The 23,112-nt window shown below is 37.8% G+C and overlaps 1 pseudogene; it reads left to right on the top strand.

The window, feature by feature from the left end:
- The first annotated feature begins 12,210 nt into the window (after window positions 1–12,210).
- Window positions 12,211–22,386, top strand: LOC101432516 (small G protein signaling modulator 3 pseudogene; annotated as a pseudogene).
- Window positions 22,387–23,112: the final 726 nt, after the last annotated feature.

The following is a 23,112-nucleotide window of genomic DNA, read 5'->3' as shown; positions in this document are numbered from 1 at the left end:
CTCAGAACATGCCACATAAAAATAAAAATCATACTAAGTCCATACTATACTGTGTATTATTTAATAAATACATCACACCTGCACCAACACATCCCCACAAAAATTACGTTTTTAAATGCATAAAATAGGGAAACGGACTTTGGCCCAGTGGTTAGGGCGTCCGTCTACCATATGGGAGGTCCGCGGTTCAAACCCCGGACCTCCTTGACCCGTGTGGAGCTGGCCATGCGCAGCGCTGATGCGCGCAAGGAGTGCCGTGCCACGCAAGGGTGTCCCCCACGTGGGGGAGCCCCACGCGCAAGGAGTGCGCCCGTGAGGAGAGCCGCCCAGCGTGAAAAGAAAGAGCAGCCTGCCCAGGAATGGCGCCGCCCACACTTCCCGTGCCGCTGACGACAACAGAAGCGGACAAAGAAACAAGACGCAGCAAATAGACACCAAGAACAGACAACCAGGGGAGGGGGGGAATTAAATAAATAAATAAGTCTTTAAAAAAAAAAAAAAAAAAAAAAAAAACAGTAAACTTCTATCCTAAATAAATACCCTTTAAAAAAAAAAAAAAAAAAAATAAATGCATAAAATAAAATTACAAAGGAAGTCAGTTACATATATTGAAATAATTACTAAAATTAAAAACATATGATATAATACTATACCTGTGTTCTTCTCTCTTAACACATTAAATAATGCAAAACATCAAAAATATAGAAAAGCTAAAGTTAGGTTTTATTTTTTTAAAGACATGTCAATGTGCTGACTTGTTTATCTTGAATATAAACATTAAACAGTGATGTAATATTTGACAAGGCAGCATGCATATCATGTTGGACATCTAATCGAGTTGATTTTTTTCAATTCAAGCTCATGGACCCCCTGAAATATCTCCATAGACCCCAGGGGTTTCCAAGGACCCCTGATTAAGAACTCCTGATCTTAACCATCTCTGTTTTAGTTTTCAAACACCTATCCTTAGATCACCCTTCTAATTACCCAACAAACCAGATTTCAGAGCTCCTTCAACATATATTATACTTCAAAATGACCTCTCCTCCCAACTGACATTTCTACCACAAGCAACACACCTCCACATACAGCTGCATGAAACTGACCTAGAGCAGTGGTTCTCAAAATGACTACAACTATCTACTCAACTCTGTAAATATTCCTGGATTAAGGCCAGAATTCAGTCACATGTCTCCAAGCTCAACACAAAAATTCATTCTCCTCTTATCCAAGGCCACATATTAGGAGATGTCTGTAAGGACTCTGGGCAAGGAGTGCTTCCCATTTTCCTTGATTTTCCTTCTCAGCTAAATCTGCTTTGGGTTTGAAAACCAGGACTTTGACCACTTTACACTCAGACCTCTTCCTCCTTAGAACTTCACTTATTCTTCCTCCATCATACCACAACTGAATTCACCATACTCCCCATGCTGTTACCATTTAAATGACCAAAACTACAAGTCAGTAGAAAAAAGAATTGGACACAGATCTTTCATGCCTATACAGCAGAGGGTCTCAAAATTTTTAACTGGTAGCATAGTTTAGATTCAGGACTTTTGGCAGTTCAGTGCTTGAAAGAGATTAAAAGACTAAAACCAACTTTAGCATCTCATCAATAATGTAATCACTCCACAGTGGCCATCTCTACTCCCTAGTGTTTCTTTCCATGTTGCCTTGGTAACAGACAGGTGAATATTCTGGTCAATGAGATCAGCAAGAGAAAGGACAGATACCATATCCAGATATCTGAGTTGACTCAGTAAATCTCTTTACATACTGCTTGAAACATTTCCTAAAAATCCCATTCTTTGTTCTCCACTCAAAACTCCCAAACTACCAAGCAATCTCTTATCTCAAGGTGAAGCTCCTGAAGACCATATGTTACTCTGCCTCTAATTACTTTTTCTTCGCTTGCATATGGATCTTTCAATTATAGATTTAAGGAGGGAAGCAGCTGAGGGCTTCTCATATCCAGAGTAAGGAGCAATGATTTCAGCACAGTTCAGTCTTGGATAATTTGCTCCATGTAGAAGACCTCCAAATGTGTTTTTACTCAACTAATTTTTGTCACCACAAGAATGTAAACACTTACAGTCCTTCTCCTTATCTTCCATGTGTTCATTTATCTTATTGACCAAGACATAGTCTCCTAAATCTACTAATATAATGCAATCCATTCTATTATTTTGTCATTACATGCTAAATATGTCCAAACAGAAGTAACAACAAATTTCCTAACTAAATACATTTTATAGGCAAACAACTCTCACAATAGTTTTCCTTTGGGAACAATACTTTGGTAAATATTGAATGGTGTTTTCAAAGCATCTGAAGAATTATAACAAATATTTACAGAAAAAGTAATACCAATACACAATTTTTTTCCAGAAAAATACAAGATGAGGGAATACTTCCCAACTCATTTTATAAGCCCTGTATTACCTAGACACCAAAACCAGACCAAAACTATACAAAAAAGAGGAAACTGCAGATCAATATTGCTCATGAACTTAGACAAAAAATATAGATAGACAACACTATATTAGCAAGTTGAATCCAACTTTGAATAAAAAGACTAAGACACCACAACCAAATAGCATTTGTGCCAAGCAAGAAAGGCTAGTTCAACATTTGAAAATCAATCAACACAGTCCACAATATCAACATACTAAAGAATGAAAATCAAATGATCATATCAATTGATACAGAAAACACATTTTAAAAAACCCAATGTGAAGTCATAATCAAAACTCTCTGTAAGTTAAGAATAGAGGGGGAGGAGAGATCCAAGATGGTGGAGTAGGGAGTGACGGGGAATACTCATCCTCCAAAAGCAGTGGGAAGATAGTTAAGCTTGCTAGGGATAGAGGAAGTGGCAGGGTCACATGGTGATCACCATGGGTGGCTGGTGAGAGGAGAATTGACCAGGCACTTGGAAAGTGGTAGGGCTGTGGGGCAATAGAAGTAGGTGGCCAGTGAGGGAGATGCATAGCTAGATAATGGTGGCCTAAGAGGGAGGCCCAGTTTTTTTTTTCTCCTCTCTTCTCTTTATGGGTGAGCATACAGAAGAAATTGTAAGTATAAAAAAAAAAAAAAAAACAGATCTGATGGTAATGAAAACAATAAGAGAAATTAAAAATATACTAGAATCATACAACACCAGATATGAACAGACAGAAGAAAGAATTAATGTATTAGAAGAAAGGACATCCAAAATTGCACAGATGAAAGAACAGATAGAGATAAAATGGGGGAAAAAATAGAACCGGGACTCAAAGAGTTGAATGACAGTATGAAACACACAAACATATGCAATATGGGTGTTGCAGAGGAAGAAGATAGGGGAAAGGGGAAGAAACAGTTGAAAATTTCTCAATTCTTATGAGGGATATGGATGTACATGTCCAGGAACGACAGGATACTCCAAATAGAACAAATCCTAACTAGTCTACACCAAGACACACACTAATCAGATTTTCAAATGCCAGTGATAAAGAGAGAACCCTGCAAGCAGCAAGAGAAAAGAGATCCATCACATACAAGGGATAATCTATAAGAATAAGTAGTTATTTCTCATCTGAAACCATAGAGGCAAAAAGGCAGTGACATGACATATTTAAGGTACTGAAAGAGAAAAACTTCCAGCCAAGAATTCTTTATTCAGTAAAATTTTCTTTCAAAAGATTAAAACATTCACAGATAAACAGAAATTGAGAGAATTAATCAACAAGAATCCTGCCCTACAAGAACAAGTAAAGAGAACTCAGCAGGCTGAAAGGAAAGACAGGAAAGAGAGGTTTAGAAGACAGTGTAAAAAGGAAGACTATTAGTAAGGGTAACTAAATGGGTAAAAAGAGAAACAAAATAACATACAAAAGACTAAAGATAAAGTGACTGAAGTTAAGTACTGCCTTTACAGTAATAATATTGAATGTTAATAGATTAAATGCCCCAATTAAGAGACAAGATTGGCAGTATGGATTTTAAAAATATGATCAATCTATATTCAGTGTACAAGAGATTCACCTTAGACCCAAGGACACCAATAGTATGCAAGTGAAAGGCTGAAAAATGATCTTCCATGCAAATAGTAACCAAAAAAAAAAAAGCTGGGATAGAGGAATGCTCAGTTGTTGAGCAGTTAAGGCCCTGCTTCCCATGTACAAGGTCCCAGGTCCAATCCCCAATACCTCTTAAAAAAAAAAAAAAAAGCCAAGTTAGTGTAAGTTTGACATCGTTATGAATTCCAAAAATATATATTGGATTATGTTTGTAGTCTGGTCTGTACCTGGGCATGATTAAGTTATGATTAGGGCTTTGATTGGGCCATGTCATTAGGGCATTGATGTTGGAGTTTTGATGTTGGAGTTTGATGCTGAAGCCTTAAGCTGGAGCCCTGGGAAGTAAGTTCACAGAGGAAAGAGAAGCAAGCCCCAGGAAGAGAGGAACCCTGAACCCAGAGAGAAGCAAGACCCTGGAAAGGAGGAACCCAGGAAACCTGAACCCTCCCAGATATCAGCAGCCATCTTGCTCCAACACATGAAAATAGACTTTGGTGAGGGAAGTAACGTATGCTTTATGGCCTGGTATCTGTAAGCTCCTACCCCAAATAAATATCCTTTATAAAAACCAACCTATTTCTGGTATTTTGCATCAGCTCCCCTTTGGCTGACTAATACAGGTAACTATACTAACTTTGGACAAAATAGACTTTAAAGGCAAAAATTTTGGAAGAAACAAAGAAAGGCACTATACATTAATAAAAGGGGAACTCTACCAAGAAGAAAGAACAATCATAAATATTTATGTACTTAACCAGGGTGCCCCAAAAATAATGAGGCAGTCACTGGCAAAATTGAGGGTAGAAACAGATGCCTCTACAATGATAGTGGGAGACTTCCATACACCACTTTCAGCAATAGCTAGAACATCTAGATAAAGGACAATAATGAAACTGAGATTGTGAATAATATGAGAGGAACTAGATGCAACAGACACATATGGAACAGCAGGATATCCATTCATCTCAATTGCCAATGGATCATTCTCTAGGATAGACCACATGTTAGGTCAGAGAACAAGTTTTAATTAATTAAGAAATACTGAAATTAAACAAAGCACTTTCTCTGATTACTAGAGAATGAAACTGGAAATCACCAATGGGTGAAGAACTGGAAAATTCACAAATATGTAGAAGTAAATTATAGGCTCTTAAACAATCATCAGGCTAAGGAGGAAATTGCAAGAGTAATCAGTAAATATCCCAGGCAAATGAAAATGAGAAAACAACATATCAAAACTTATAGGGTTCAGGGACCAATTGAGCATCTGCTTCCCAAATGGGAGGTCCTGGGTTCAATCTCCAATTGCTCCTAAAAACAAAAACATCTCAGGGGAGCTGATGTAGCTCAGTGGTTGAGTGTCATCTTCCCACATACAAGGTCCCAGGTTCAAACCCCAGCTCTGGTACCTAGGAAAAAAAACTTATGGGGTTCCATGAAGACAGTGATGAGAGGGAAATTTACAGCCCTAAATACCTACATTAAAAAAAGAAGAAAGAGCTAAAATAAAGACCTAACTGTACATCTGGAGGAACTAGAAAAAGAATAGCAAATTAATCCCAAAGCAAGAAGAAGGAAATAAATAACAAATCTTAAAGAAGTATTAAATGAAATTGAGACTAAAAAATAGAAATAACAAGATCAAAAACTGTTTTTTAGAAGACTAATAAAACTGACAACTCCTTAGCTACACCAACAGAGGGGAAAAAAAAGAAGATGAAAATAAATAAAATAAAAAATAAAGAGAGGGAACATCACCACCGACTCCAAAGAAATAAAAAGGATCATAAGAGGATACTATGAAAAACTATCTTAGTTTGCCACAGGCCTGCCAACACCAAGTACCAGAAATGTGTCAGCTTTTATAATAGGAATTTTATTTAGGTCAAAAGCTTATAGTTCTGAGGCCATGAAATGTCCAAATCAAGTTGGAGAACTCACACTATCTGACTTAAAAGCATATTACAAAGCTAAAGTGGTCAAAACTGCATGGTTGGGGAAGCAGATGTCACTCAATCAAGTGGGCTCCTGTCTACCATATGGGAGGCCCTGGGAAGTGAACCTTCACTGGGAAGTGAAGGCAAGTTGGTCCACACCCATTGAGACCTGGCACAGCAAGATGAGGCAACAAAGGAAGACAAGCAGACACAGAAGAACACGCAGCAAAAGGACAGAGAGAGCAGACAGCAAGCAAGCAGCAAGGGGAAGGGGATAAATTTTTTTTAAAAACTGCATAGTTTGGTACAAGAATTGATATATAGACCAATGGAACTGAATTGAGAGTTCAGAAACAGACCTGCACATCTATGGCCAACTTATATTTGACAAGCCTGCCAAGGCCACTCAACAAATAGTCTTGGGAGAACTGGATATCCATAATTAAAAGAATGAAGGAGGATCCCTAGCTCATGCCCTATATAAAAGTTAACTCAAGATGAATCAAAAATCTAAATATAAGAGCCAGGACCATAAAATTCTTCATGGAAAATGTAGAGAAGCAACTATGAGATTTTGTGTTAGGCAATGGTTTTATAAACTTTACACCCAAAGCACAAGTAATGAAGTAAAATATAGGTAAATGGGACCTCCTCGAAATTAAAAACTTTTGTGCTTCAAAGGAGTTTGTCAAGAGTGTAAAAAGGCAGCCTATTCAATGGGAAAAATTATTTGGAAACCACATATCCAATAAGGCTCTAATATCCAGAATATATAAAGAAATCCAACAACTCAACAATAAAAAGACTAAAAACCCAATTGAAAAATGGGCAAAAGACTTGAACAGACATTGCTCCAAAAAGGAAATATAAATGGCTAAAAAGCACATGAAAAGGTGTTCAACATCATTAGCTATTAGGGAAATGCAAATCCAAACTAAAATGAGATATAATTTCACACCTGCTAGACTAGCTGCTATTTAAAAAAAGAAAAGTACAAGTGTTGAAAAGAATGTAGAAAAATAGGAAAATTCATTCACTGCTAGTGGGAATATGGAATGGTGCAGCCACTGTGGAGGACATTTGGAAGTTCCTCAGAAAACTAAGTATCGTATTGCTATATGATCCAGCAATCCTGTTATTACATATATATCCAGAAGAACTGAAAGGGACATGAACAGATATGTGAACTTCAATGTTCATAGCAGCATTATTCATTCACAATTGACAAAAATGGAAGTTACCCAAATTCCATCAACAGATGAATGAATTTTAAATATGTGGTGTATATATATATACATTTGATTATATATAATCAAATATTATTGAACTGTAAGAAGAAATGACGTGCTGATGCATGTGACAACATAAATGAATCTTGAGGACACTGGGTTGAGTGAAGTAAACAAACACAGAAAGACAAATATTGTATGATCTCACTGATATGAACTAGGTATAGTGAACAGAATCATGGAGGTATGCACTGGAGGATAGGTTACCAGGAGATAGAATAAGGAGTACATAATGGTGAGCTGATGTTTAATCTGTTCAGAATTTATAATTAGGTTTATGGTAATGGTTTGGAAATGGACAGGAGTGATGGTGGTGCAGCGATGTGAGTGTAATTAACATTGCTGTAACAGGTGTGTGAACATGGTTGAATGGGGAAGTTTGGGGTCATATATGTTGCTAGAAGGAAAGCTAAAGGGTAAAACAGGATATTGTATAACATTGTGAACTCTGTGGTGGCCAAGGATTGTAGTAAATAATACAAATAAAAGAATGTTTTTTAAGATCTATAACACAATATGTCATTGGTACAAGGGGTTGATAGTGTGGTGGCAATTGGGGGGAAATGCACCTAAAGTGTACTTCTATGGGCTATGTGTGTATCCTTGTTGCCACAGATATGTTTTCTGCTAGCAAAATAGTAAACTTCCCTCCTAGAGGAGTCATGCTACTTTCTCAAATACGATAGTAAAAACCTCTGAAATATAGAAATCTTGTCTAATAAAAGAAACCAGGCTGATAAATCAAGCCCTCAATCTTGCACTTATGAACTTTATTCCTGTGATGATTAAATGAAATCTAATTATAATTAATGGCTGATTTACTCTTGAAAACCTCCTTGTTACTCAAATATGTCCTCTCTCTGAGCCAAACTCTGCAATTAAACCCACTACCTTCCCCCCAATGTAGGAAATGACTCCCAGGAATAAGCTTCCCTGGCACTGAGGGATTATTACTGAGGATTAATCAGCAATGCATTTGGGAAAAAAACCTTGACCAAAAGGGGGAAATATTAACTAAAATAGAGTTTTTATGACTAAGAGTTTTCAAAGTGAGTCAGGAGGCAATTCCAGAGCTTACACTTATGCAAGTCTCAGGCAGATTTCACCAAATGCCACAGAAAATAAAGCCTCAAATAACAGTGTTCCTAAGGGCTCTAGTGATGTCTGGGCATGAGAGGCAAGGCACACAGTTCATGAAATCAACACTCCTTCAACAAGCCCTATGTGGGAATATATGAAAATCTATTTCCCCAATATAACATAGTTATACTCATTTATAATTCCACTAATCATGATTCCTCTACTCCTTTTATTTGAACCTATAATTTTTTATGTACCTTTTAAGTATGTTTCTAAGAGACTTAAATCTTTTGATTGTTCAAGTGCTGGCTGAGTCCTGAAACCTGGAAGAGTTGTGGCCAACTCCTACTCTGTCAGATTTACCCTGGACAACGAAAAAACAACCATTTCCATCCTCAATGCAAGAAGTATCTTCAATAGCAAACAAAACAATTCCTTTCCTCTGTCCCTTAATATCTATGTCCCATCTCAGCCTGAAGCCAAGTGGACATAATCCCAAATCCCTCAAGACTGAGGAATGAACAAAAATAAAGGGGAAATTAAATAAAACACCAAAGAAAATTTATTATTATTGTAGTTATTATCTTTTGTTAATGCAGTAACTTGTAATATTGACATCAATTAAAAATAAAAATAAAATAGAGGGAAAGCACTGCCACATAGTGAATAGCATCTATGAAATAACCTATAGCTAATATACTTAATGGTGGAAGACTGAATGTTTTACTAATATTGGTACCAAGTCAAGGATGTCCATACTCAACAGTCTTACTCAACATTGTACTGGAAGTTCTAGTCACATCAATAAGCAAGTAAAAAAATAAAGATAATACAGACTAACAAACAGCAAGATGGTGGTGGACTAAGGAGCTCCTAGAGTCAGCTCCTGCTACAGGGCAGTTAGCAAACACCCAGAGCTCTCTGGAGCTAGCTGAAGCAACTGTTAGGGGCTCCAGGAGGCCAGAAGAGCATTCTGCCACATCCTTGAAGGAAAAGAAGGAGGAGACAGCCCATTTGCAGGGAAGACTCATAAGTAGAGTAAGTAGAGTGCTCCATACCACAGCGGCCATGCCCATCCTCCACTGGAGGCACAAGCATCCTCAGGAGCTATTCCGCGGCTGAAATTGAAAGCTCCACTTCCCAAAAAACGGGAACAGTAGAGACATTTGGGCACCAATTTCAACTACTGATGAGTAAACTCAGCACACTAAAGTATAATCTTGAGAACAGCTAAAGTTTGAACCTGTCCAAGTCAGAAAGAGGCTGGGAATTGCCATCTTAACTCTGCGCCTGGCATTGGGGGAAGCGATGTGGACTGAAAATCATAGTGCTGGTAGGGACTGACTTCTTTCCATCCAGGTCAGATTACAGCTCTAGCCTAGGCCCCAGTGCCACTTCCAGCAGTGAGGAAGCTACAGGGACCTGCACCAGCCTCTCCAGGAAATTACTGGCCAAGTCACAGAGGCCAGTGATTATCCTACTCTGGCAGCACAAGCCACCCCAGGAACTATTCTGTGGCTGTAATTGGAAGCTCCATTTCCCAAAAACGGGAGGAGGAGACAGTTGGCTGTCGATTTTGGCAACTTATTGGTAGACTCAACTGGTTAAGATATAACCCTGGCAACACTGGTGTGTGAATCTGCCCAAGTTGGAAAAAGGCTGGTGGCCACCATTTTGACTCCACCCCCAGCCTGAGGGGAAGCCAGGCTGACCAAAAATCACAGTGATGGTAGGAATCAGGTTCTTTCACCCAGATCAGCTTGCAGCCCTAGACTAGGCTTCAGCTCCTTCTCTAGCAGAGAGGAGGCTGGCAGGCCCTGCACCAGCCTATCCAGTTAACTGCAGGTACCTTTGGCTGACAGACTGAAAATCAGAAGTCTACCAGGGCAACTGTGGTATTCTTGGACTTGCACTGCATAGATTGCTTCCCACAACTACAGTTCCATCTCCACCCCAGGCAGGAAGAAAGAGGTATGAAGCTTCATCAGTCTCTCTGGGCAACTACAGTCTAGGCCTGCATGACATGGATTATTCCACACAGCTGTGACTCTGTCCATACCCCTGGAAAAGGAGAAAGTTAAGAGAAGTTTCACTGGTTCCTGGTGCAATGAGGACACTTATAGCACTAATTACAACCTTGGCTCCTACTGTACAACCAGCAAGGGAGAAAGGGCAGGAAGCCCTAAACTAAAGGGAAAACTGTACCCAGAATAAATATTCTAGTAATCCAGATGCCAAGACACCAACAAAAAATTACAATCTACACCAAGAAACAGGAAGATATGGCCCACTTAAAGGAACAAGATAAGCCTCCAGATGACATAAAGGATTTCAGACAACTAATCATAGATGTTCAAACAAATCTCCTTAATAAAGTCAATGAGATGGCTGAAGAGATTAAGGATATTAAGAAGACACTGGACGAGCAAAAAGAAGATTTTGAAAGAATACAGAGAAAAATAGCAGATCTATGGGAATGAAAGGTGAAATAAATAAAATTTTAAAAACATTGGAATCGTATAATAGCAGATTTGAGGAGGGAGAAGAAAGGATTTGTGACCTTGAATAAATGGCCTCTGAAAATGAACATACAAAAGAACAGATGAAGAAAGAATGGAAAAAAATGAACAAGGTCTCAGGGAACTAAATGACAGCAAACGGCAGACAAAAATATATATCATGGGTGTCTCAGGAGGAGAAGAAAAGGGAAAAGGGGCAGAAGGAATATTTGAAGAAATAATGGTAGAAAATTTCCCAACCCTCTTGAAGGACATAGATATCCATGTTCAAGAAGCAAAATATAATCCCTTCCCAAAAAAATCCAAATAGACCAACTCTGAGACACATACTCATCAGAATGTCAAATGCCAAAGACAAAGAATTCTAAGAACAGCAAGAGAAAAGCAATGCACAAGATATAAGGGATACCCAATAAGATTAAGTGTTGATATCTCACCAGAAACCATGGAGGCAAGAAGACAGTGGTCCGATATATTTAAGATACTACAAGAGAAAAACTTCTGGCCAAGACTCTTATATCCAGCAAGACTATCTTTCAAAAATGAGGGCAAGATTAGAATATTCACAGATAAACAGAAACTGAGAGAATTTCTAAGTGAGAGACCAGATTTTCTGGAAATACTAAAGGGTTGCTAGAGCCTGAAAAGGAAAGACAGGAGAGAGAGGCCTGGAAGAGAGTCCGTACATGAAGATTATATCAACAAAAGTAACTAAAAGTGTCAAGAGTGGTGAAAATAAAATATGACAGATAAAACTCAAATAGTCAGGAATGAGCTTAAACAACGATGTAGAACACTTGTATTCAGAAAACTGCAACTCAATGTTGAAGGAAATCAAAGAAGGTCTGGATAGCTGGAGGAACATTTTGTGCTCATGGATTGGAGGACTGGGTGTCACTGAGGTGTCAATTCTGCTCAAATTGATGTGCAGATTCAGTGCAGCCTCGATGAAAATTCCTCCAGCATTAAAAAAAAAAATTTGGAAACACGATCATCGAGTTTGTTTGGAGGGTTGGGAGTCCATGACCAAAGACATTATAAAAAGGGAAAGCGAACCCTCATCTCTGGACTTTGAAACATGTTACCTAGGTATAGTGGTGAAAACAACAAGGTACTGGCATAAAGATAGACACATAGACCAATGGAACCAGGTTTATGGTTCAGAGGCAGACCCTCGCATGTATGGTCGAGTGATTTTTGGCTAGCCTACACAGTTTGGGCGGCACAGTCCATTCAACAAATTGTGCTGAAAAAATTGGACATCCATGGCTGAGCGGGGGAGAGAGGACCCCTATCTCACACCTTATCCAGTGGTTGACTCAAAATGGATCCAGAACCTGGGGATACGGGCAGGAACCATCTAGAGGAAGTTGTGGGAGGATATCTTCAGGACATGGTGGTTAGCAGTGGATTCTTAAAGAAGATGGGAGGAGGACTGAGATGTACTGGTGTTTAACATATGTAGAAGTTTTAATTAGCTTTACTGTGGAAGTTGGAAATATATAGGGTGGATGGTAACACATAGTAACAGCTGCTTTACAAGTGGGGATGTGGCTGAAAGTGGTAGTCTGAATATGTAGATCCTGGTTGACAGAGTATTAGAGAGTAGTCTAGGAAATGAATGGTGCTGTGGGCCAGGAGATGGATGAGGGTTGTGGTTGATGGTGCAGATGCAGAGGTACCCTTTGTGGGCTGGAGCAGGTATACATCACTACTGCAGGGTGGTGGAAGTGTGGAGAGGCATGGGAAAAATACAGCTGGAATGACCTGTGGAATGTGATCAGCAGTAATAGTGTAGTATTCTTGCATCTATGCGAAAGATGTACTGTGTTGATAATGAGGCAGTGTGGAAGATGTGTGCCAAATGTACACTATGGACATGGTAACAATCAAATGATATTATCTTATCTAAAGCAAATGTTCTACCATGGTGTGGTATGTTGATGGAGGGGTGTTGTTTGGGAATTCTGTACATGTGCATGATTGTTTCATAAGTTTACAACTTCTGTAATAAAAAATATATATTTAAAATATAATAATAGGGTGGGTTGGGGGGAAAATACACCAAATGTAAGATAAGGACTATGATTAGTGGTAAGATTTTGATGATGTTCTTTCATAATTTGTAACAAACTTCTCATGACAATGTGGGGTGTTGGTGGAAGGTTGATGTATAGGACCCCTGTATAATGTTATGCATGTTTGCTTTGTAAGTTCACAACCTTTGCAATACACTTAATTTTTATGTATGTTCATATGTAAATGATATAAAGACAATAATAATAGGGTTGATTGGGGGGAAAAGTAATACAGACTAGCAAAGCAGGTGTGGCTCAGTAGTTGAGGACCTGCTTTGCATGTATGAGGTCCAGGGTTTAATCCCCAGTATCAACTAAAAAATAATAATAATAATGCAGACTAGGAAGAGAGAAATAAAATAGTCACCATTTGTAGATAAGAAAAGTTATGCAGAAAATCTCAAGGAATATTGAAAAAAAAACAAACCCAGAACTAATAAAGGTGTACTGCAAGGTCACAAAATATAATGTCAACACACAAAAACTAATTAGAATTCTACATACTAATAACACACATGCAGAAGTAAAATTTAAAATAACAATATCATTTATAAACATTCCAAAGAAAATGAAATACTTAGGTATTACTTTAACAAAACATGTATAGGATCTGTATGGTGAAAATTACTAAATACTGATGAAATAATCAAAGATGTTCTAAATAAATAAAGACATACCATGTTCATGGGAAGACTCAACATGGTAACAATATCAAGTTGATCAATATCAAATTGATCAAAAGGTTTAACACAATTCATACCAAGATCCCAGGAAAGTATTTGGTAAAGATTGCCATTGAATTCTAAAATTTATATGGAAAAACACAGGTCCTAGAAAAGCTAAAACAAACTTGAAAAAAGAGGAGTAAAATGGGAGGGGTAACTTATCTAATATTAAGGCTGATCAGAGAGTTATAGTAACCAAGACAGTAAAGTATTAGCAGAGGGATGGACACATAGATCAATGGAACAGAATATAGAACCTAGAAATATATCCACAAAAATATACCCAAATAATTTTTGAAAACCATAAAAAAGCAATTGAAAGGAGGAATGTTAGCCTTTTTCAATAAATTGTGCTGACCCAATTATGTATCTATAGGCAAAAAAAATTTTTTAATGAATAAATAAATACACATCAACCTAAAGTTTGCATCTTAAAAATTAACTCAAAATGGATCAAAAAATGTAAAGCATAAAAATGGATCAAAAAATGTAAAGCTTAGTAAAGTAAAACATAAGAGAAAATCTATGAGATTTAGAACAAGGCAAGGAGATAGTAGACCTGACACAAAATTTTCACCCATAAAAGGAAAAATTTGATGTCATTAAAATTAAAAATTAAATTTAAGACTTCTAGGAAAATGGCAGAGTAGAAAGACATGGGACTATCTTCTCTTCCAGAAAATAGCTAGAGGACAGGCAGAAACAGTCTGGAAAAAAAATATTCTAGAATTCAGAACACCAGGAGAAGGCTAGATACTGACCAGAAAAGAAAAGGGCAAAGGAAAAGAGAAGATTCTGAGCATAGCAAGGGAGAAGCAAACCATCAAATACAAGGGATGTCTAATAAAACTTAGAGCGGATTATTCATCAGAAACCATGGAGGCAAGAAGATAGTTGTATGATACAATTAGGATACTGAAAGAGGAAAACTTGAATCCAAGAATTCTTTATCCAACAAAATTGTCCTACAAATATGAAGGTGAATTTAAGATATTCACAAACAAACAGAAACTAAGAATTAGTAAAAAAAGAATTCACCTTTTCAGAATGTATTAAAGAAAGCCTTGCAGCCTGAAAGAAAAAGACAGAGAGCATAGAAGAAAGAATAGCAGAAAGGATAACCAAAAGAGTAAAAAGACATATGAAAAGTAAAGAATAAAATGGTGGAAGTAAATAATGCATTTATGCATTTACAGTAATATCATTGAATGTGAATGGATTAAACTCCCCAATCAAGAGATATAGGCTGAAAGAACAAATTAAAAAAAATATGAGCTATCCACATGCTGTCTACAAGAGACTCACCTTAGAACCAGGGAGACACACCAGCTGAAAGTGAAAGGTTGGAAAATGATACTTCACACAGACAGTAAACAAAAAAAGCAGGGGTAGCTATACTAATATCAGACAAAACAGACTTTAAATGTAAAAAGTTATAAGAGATACAGGAAGATATTAAATATTAATAAAAGGGACAATTCACCAGGAAGAAGTAATAGTCATAAATATCTATAAACCTAACAAGGTGCCCCAAAAATACATGTGGCTAACTCTGGCAAAACTGAAGGGAGAAATAAACATCTCTTCAATAATAGCTGGAGAATTCAACACACCACTCACATCATTGTTGGAACAACTAGACAGAAGATCAACAAGGAAACAGAGAAATTGAACAATATGATAAACGAGCTAGACCTACCAGACATATACAGAACAGTGCACCCTAACTCAGTGGATTATCATTCTTCTCAGTACTCATGGATCTTTCTCCAAGACAGACCACATGTTAGGTCACAATGCTGATCTCAATATATACAAAAAGATTGAAATTGTACAAAGCACTTCTCAGTCAAAATGGACTGGAAATCAATAATAGATGGGAAGGAAGCAAATTCACAAATGTGTGAAGGCTGAACAACATACTCCTAAATTAATAATATGTGGGTCAAAGCAGAAATCTTAAGTGAAATTAGTAAATATATTAAGACAAATGAAAATGAAAACACTACTTATCAAAACGTATGAAATACAGTGAAGGCAATTCTACAAGGGAAATTTATAGCCCTAAATGCCTAAATTAAAAAAGAAGAAAGAACTAAAATCAAAGATCTAACTGAACAACTGGAGAAACAAGAGAAAAGAACATCAAACCATTCCCAAAGTAAGGAGAAGGAAAAAAAAAATAAATATTAGAGCAGAACTAAGTGAAACTGAGAACAAAAAAAGAACAGAGAAAATCCACAAAACTAAAAGCTGGTTCTTTTGAGAAGATCAATAAAGTTAAAAAAAAAACCTAGCTAGACTAACAAAGAAGAAAAGAGAGAAAGTACAAATAAATAAAATCAGAAATGAAAGGGGTGAACTTATGACTTACCTCACAGAAATAAAAAGGATCATAAGAAGATATTATGAGAAACTGTATGCCAACAAACTATACAACCTAGATGAAATGGAAAAATTCCTAGAAATTCACAAACTACACTGATGCTAAAAGAAATACAAAAACTTTACAGATCAATCACATTTAAAGAGACTGAATCAATCATCAAAAATCTCCCAACAAAAACAAGTCCAGGATCAGATGGCTTCAAAGGTGAATTCTACCAAGCATTTCAAGAATAATTAACACCTGTCCTGTTTAAACTCTTGTAAAAAAATAGAAGAGGAGGGAAAATTACCCAACACATTTTATGAAGCCACCATCAGCCAGACAAAAATACTGCAAGAAAAGAAAATTACAGGCCAATCTCTCTAATGAACATAGATGCAAAAATTCTCAACGAAATACTTACAAATAAAAGGCAACAGAATATCAAAAGAATTCTATACCATGACCAAGTGGGATTTATTCCTTGCATGCAAAATGGTTCAACATAAGAAAACCAGTTAACATAATACACATTAACAAATTGAAGGAAAAAAACACATGATCATCCCAATCGATGCATAAAAGGCATTCAACAAAATCCAACATCCTTCCTTGATAAAAACACTTCAAAAGATAGAAATAGAGGGAAAATTCCCCAATATGATAAAAAGCATGTATGAAAAACCCACAGCCAACATCATACTCAATGGGGAGAGGTTGAAAGCTTTCCCTCTAAGATGGGAACAAGACAAAGTTGCCCACTGTCACCATTGTTATTCAACATTGTGCTAGAAGTTCTACCTAGAGCAATCAGACAGAAAAAAAGGGGGCATCCAAATAGGGAAAGAGGAAGTAAAACCCTCATTATTTGCAGATGACATGATCTTATATTTAGAAAATTCTGAAATGCCAAAGATATTGCTACTTAATAAATGAGTTCAGCAAATTGGCAGAATACAAGATCAACACACAAAAATCAGTAATGTTTCTTGGCATTAATGTCAAACAATCTGAGGAGGAAATCAGAGGAAAAAATCCAGCTACAATAACAACAAAAAGACTTGAATACCTAGGAATCAATTTAACCAAAGAAGTACAGGACTTATATGCAGAAAACTACAAAACAATGTTAAAGAAATCAGTGAAGACCTAAACAATTGGAAAGACATTCCGTGTTCATGGATTAGAAGACTAAATATTGTGAGATATCAATCCTACCCAAATGATTTATAGATTCAATGCAATATCAATCAAACTTCCAACATTCTACTTTCCAGAAATAGAAAAGGCTATTATCAAATTCATTTGGAAGGGTAAGTGCAAATGATTTGTCAACAACTATTACTATATACTTATTGTTTATGTACGTTTATGTGTCAGCGATATACTCCAATATTTTTTTAAGTTAAAAAAAAAACAAGCAACAAACAAACAAATTTTTTAAAAAAGCAACTCAGGGGAGCCTATGACGCTCAGTGGTTGAGCACAGCTTCCCATATATGAAGTCTCCAGTTCAATCCCCAGCCCTGGTACCTCAAAAACAAACAAACAAAAACCCTAAATCATAGATGCAACCTATGTATGACCCCGCAGTACCACTCCTAGGAATACGCTCAACAGAAATGCCCATGTAAACATGCATAAGAATGCTCATGGGAGCACAATTTATAACAGAGAAAAGTTGAAAATAACCCAAATGTCTATCAACAGTAAATGGATATTAAAAAAAAAACAACAGTAAATGGGTAAATAAATTGTGGTGTCTGCAACAATGAAACAGTATACCCAAGATAAGAGGGAAGAAAAAAACAAACTAAGGCTATAGTCAATGAATAGATGAATGTCACAAATGTAACAGTTGGTGAAAGATGTTATACACACCAAAATATTATACACTGCACGATTCTGTTTGTGTAAAGTTCTAAAATAGGCAAAACTCATCAATAGTGATAGAATTCTAACTAGTGGTTAGACTGGAAGAAGAAAAAGGAAGTTTTGAGGGCTGATGGTAATTTTCTAGTTTTTTATCTGGACAGTGTTTGCACAGGTAGTTTACTTCATAAAAGTGCACAAGGCTATAATCTGCTCTTATGACTTGTGCACTTTTATATGCTATCCTTGAATAATAAAATTTACTAAAAATTAAAAAAAAAGACAGCATGGTATAGGCATCCAAATAGAATTGAGAGTCCAGCCATAAACCCTCACCGCTACAACCAACCAAAGCCCTGTTAATGAGACAAAACAGTCCTTTAACAAATGATGCTGGGAGAACTGGATATCCATAACCAAAAGAATGGAGGAGGACCCCTGTCTCACTCCTTATACAAGAATCAACTCAAAATGGATCAAAGACCTAAATATAAAAGCCAGGACCATAAAACTACTATAAGAAAATGTAGGGAAGCAACTTAAAGAACTTGTGTAGGTGGTGATTTCTTGGCCCGAGCAACAAAAGGAAAAATAGATAAATGGAATCTCCTCAAAATTAAACATTTTTGCACCCCACAGAAATTTGTCAAAGGGGGACAAGGCAGCAAACTCAGTGGGAGAAAATATGTGGCAATCATATATCGGTAAGGATTTAATATCTGTGATATATAAAGAGATGCTACAACTCAACAATAAAAAAAGAGCCCAATTTAAAAATGGACAAAAGACTGGAATAGATATTTGTTCAAAGAAGAAATACAAATGGCAAAAAAAAAAAAACCATGAAAAATGTTTAACTTCACTGGAATTTAGGGAAATGCAAATCAAAGCTACAATGAGATCATTTCACACATGTTAGAATGACTATTATTAAAAAGACAGAGAACTGCAAGTGTTGGAGAGGATGTAGAGAGATAGGAACACTTATTCACTGTTGTTGGGAATGTATAATGGTACAGTCACAGAGAATTGTTTGGCAGTTCCTAAGGAAGTTGAATATAAATTTGCCACATGATCCAACAATACCACTATGCAGAAAAATTGAGATCGGTGACACAAACAGACATCTGCACACCAATGCTCACAACATGTTATTCATGGTTTCAAAAAGTTGGAAACAACCCAGGTGTCCATAAATCGATGAATGGATAAACAAACTGTCCTGCGTTCATAAGATGGAATATTATGCAGCTCGAAGAAGAAATGAAGTCATAAGGCATATGACAACATGGATGAACCTGGAGGACATTATGTTGAGTGAAGCAAGTCAGACACAAAAGGACAAATACTGTATGATTGTGCTACTCTGAACTAAATATATTGTGTAATCTCATGAAGTTAATAACTTGAATATGGGTGACCAGAAAATAGAATAATGTTAGAAAATGAAGTGCTGAGGGTTAACTTGTGCAGAACTGGTAAAAAAGATGTGTTAATCTTTGGAAATGAGTAGAAAAGGTGAAAGCCGAACATAATATTTGTAACTAGCAGTACAATTATGGGGGTATTAAAGTGGTTTAAAGGGACTGTCTAAGGTCATATATGTTACTAAAAGAAAAGCTAAAAAATGTAACATGGAACAGTATAACATAGTAAAATCACATGTGAAATATTAATATGGGTCAAACTGCATATATAAGACCATCTTTCTTTGAAACTGAACACATATGTCAATACAACAAAATATTAATATCAGAAAAACAAGAAACCATACACAAAGTGCTACATATTGTATGATTCCCTTATATAAAATGTAAATACAAATCAATTTATAAAGATGAAACCACATTAGTGGTTATGTAGGGTTGGAGAAGGACTGCTAAGGGATATGGAGTTTTTCTTTTGGGAGTAATGAAATTATTCTAAAATTTTTGTGGTGATGAATGCACAATATTGTGATTATACTAAAAGCCATTGATTATACATTTTGGAAATATCATATGGTATGTGATTATATCTAAATAAAACTGCTTAATAGCTAAATAAACAATTGTGCAAGAAAGCCAGAAATAACAGCTATGTGCAGCAAGGGAAGCATAGAGAGATAGAGAGGTGAAGAATTATCTTGTTTGTCTGCTTTTTATTATTATTGAAATAATGAAAATGCTCTAATAATGATTGAAGTGATGAATGCACAACTATGCAATTACACCAAACACTGATTGTACACTTTGGATGAATTGTATGCTCTATTAATATGTATCAATAAAATTGATTTGTATTTAAAAAAATTATTGGCACCAAGAGAAATAAACATCATTCTCTTAAGAGTAAAAAATTAATTTAAAATGTTTGTTCTGCAAAAACCCTTATTAAGAGAATTAAAAGACAAGCTACAGAATGGAAGAAAATATTTGCAAACATCATTTCAACAAAGAACTTGTTTTCAGAACATATATATATATATTTAGAACTCTCAAAACTCAACAGTGAAAAATTAAACAAACCAATTAGGAAATGGACAAAAGACATGAATAGACACTCCACTGAAAAGGATACACAGATTCACGTGAAAAGATGTTCAACCTAATTAGCCATTGGAGAAATACAAACTAAAATCACAATGAGATATCACTACTCGTCTATCAAAATGGCTAAAATAAAATATAGGGACAACTCCGAATGCTGGTGAGGATATGGAGAGACTGGATTACTCATGAATTACTTGTGGGAATGTGAAATAGTACAGCAATTTTGAGAAAGTTTGGTTGTTTCTTATAAAACTGAACATACAATTACCATATGATCCAGCAGCTGCACTCTTGGGCATTTATCCTAAAGAAATGGAAATTTATATCACACAAATAACTGTACAAGAATATTTATAGCATTTTATTTTTAATAGCCAAAAACTCTAAACCTGCAAATAACCCATAAGTTCAACAAGAAAACAGTTAAACTGTGGAATACACATAACTATTCAGTTGGACAGGCTGCTCCAGGAGCATGACATCGAGCTGTCCCTGATCACGCTGCACTGGTTCCTCACTGCCTTTGCCAGCGTGGTGCACATCAAGCTCCTGCTGCGCATCTGGGACCTGTTCTTCTACGAGGGCTCCCTGGTGCTGTTCCAGACTACGCTGGGCATGCTGCGCCTCAAGGAGGAGGAGCTGATCCAGTCAGAGAACTCAGCCTGCATGTTCAACACGCTGTCCGACATTCCGTCCCAGACAGAGGACGCGGAGCTGCTGCTGGGGGAGGCCGTGCGGCTGGCTGGCTCCCTCACCGACGTGGCCGTGGAGACCCAGCGCCGCAAGCACCTGGCCTACCTCATTGCAGACCAGGGCCAGCTCCTGGGGACCAGCGCCGCCAGCACCCTCTCCCAGGTGGTTCGTCGCAGGACCCAGCGAAGGAAGCCTGGCCTCAGCTCCCTGCTCTTTGGGGAAGACGACCTGGAGGTGCTCAAGGCCAAGAACATCAAGCAGACGGAACTGGTGGCTGACCTCCGGGAAGCGATCCTGCGTGTGGCGCACCACTTCCAGTGCACGGACCCCAAGAACTGTGGTGTGGAGCTGACCCCCGACTACAGCATGGAGAGCCACCAGCGGGATCACGAGAACTATATGGCTTGCTCACGCAGCCACCGGCGCCGGGCCAAGGCCCTGCTGGACTTCGAGCGGCACGACGACGACGAGCTGGGCTTCCGCAAGAACGACATCATCACGGTCATTTCCCAGAAGGACGAGCACTGCTGGGTGGGGGAGCTCAATGGCCTGAGAGGCTGGTTTCCAGCCAAGTTTGTGGAAGTCCTGGATGAGCGGAGCAAAGAGCACCCCATCGCGGGGGACGACTCTGTGACCGAGGGTGTCACGGACCTCGTGCGAGGGACCCTCTGCCCAGCCCTCAAGGCCCTGTTTGAACATGGACTGAAAAAGCCATCCCTGCTGGGGGGCGCCTGCCACCCCTGGCTGTTCACCGAGGAGGCCGCAGGCCGGGAGGTCGAGAGAGGCTTTGACTCGGTTTACTCCCGCCTGGTCCTCTGTAAGACTTACAGGTTGGATGAAGATGGTAAAGTCCTGACCCCAGAGGAGCTGCTCTACCGGGCTGTGCAGTCCGTGAACGTGACCCACGATGCGGCACAAGCACAGATGGACGTCAAGCTCCGCTCTCTCATCTGCGTGGGGCTCAATGAGCAGGTCCTGCACCTGTGGCTGGAGGTGCTCTGCTCCAGCCTGCCGACCGTGGAGAAGTGGTACCAGCCTTGGTCCTTCCTGCGCAGCCCTGGCTGGGTCCAGATCAAGTGCGAACTCCGAGTCCTCTGCTGCTTTGCCTTCAGCCTCTCCCAAGGCTGGGAACTTCCTGCCAAGAGAGAGGAGCAGAAGCAGCCCCTGAAGGAGGGCGTGCAGGACATGCTGGTGAAGCACCACCTCTTCAGCTGGGACATAGACGGGTGACGCTCTGCTATTCAGTACTATTCAGTACTGAAATGGAATGAATTCTTGATATTGATATTAACAAAAATTTGGGTGAATCTCCAAGGAATTCTGCTGAGTGAAAAAAAATCAAATCCCAAAAGATATCATGCTATCCTAGTTCATTTATATAACTTTCTTGAGATGACATAATCATAGAAATGTAGAACAGATAAGTGTTTCCAAAGGTTAGGAATGGCAGGAAGGAAGTGGGTGTGGTTATAAAGGACAAAACAAGAAATCCTTGACCTTTGTGGTGATGGAACTTTTCTATATCTTGATTCTGCTGGTCGATACACAAACCTGTGCATGTGATTAAATTGCAGAGAACTAAATATACACACAGACATGTGTGCACACACGAATGCTAGTAAAACTGGGGAAAGCAAACAAGATCCGTGGACTGGATCAATGTCAATTTTCTGAGGTGAAACTGTGTAACGGGTATGTGGAATCTTTCACTATTATTTTTTATCTGCACTCATCTCAAAATAAAAAGTTTAAAGAACAGTTACTTGGCTAATTCTTTGTGTATATGTAGTCATAGAATTAAGCTCATTTGTTTCAGTTTGATTTCAATTTTAGTGGTTTTCCTCCATTCTATTGCTTTGATTTTATTTTTTTAAATACCTTAGAATATTATCATATTTCAGAGGTTAAAACTATTCTAAAAGGAATATTAAAAGAAATTTCATTTTATTTCCTATCTCT

This window comes from Dasypus novemcinctus, chromosome 1, assembly GCF_030445035.2.
Source record: "Dasypus novemcinctus isolate mDasNov1 chromosome 1, mDasNov1.1.hap2, whole genome shotgun sequence".
Classification (NCBI taxonomy): domain Eukaryota; kingdom Metazoa; phylum Chordata; class Mammalia; order Cingulata; family Dasypodidae; genus Dasypus; species Dasypus novemcinctus.
The sequence above is the reverse complement of the archived record's forward strand: the minus strand, read 5'-3'. Positions and strand labels throughout refer to the sequence as shown.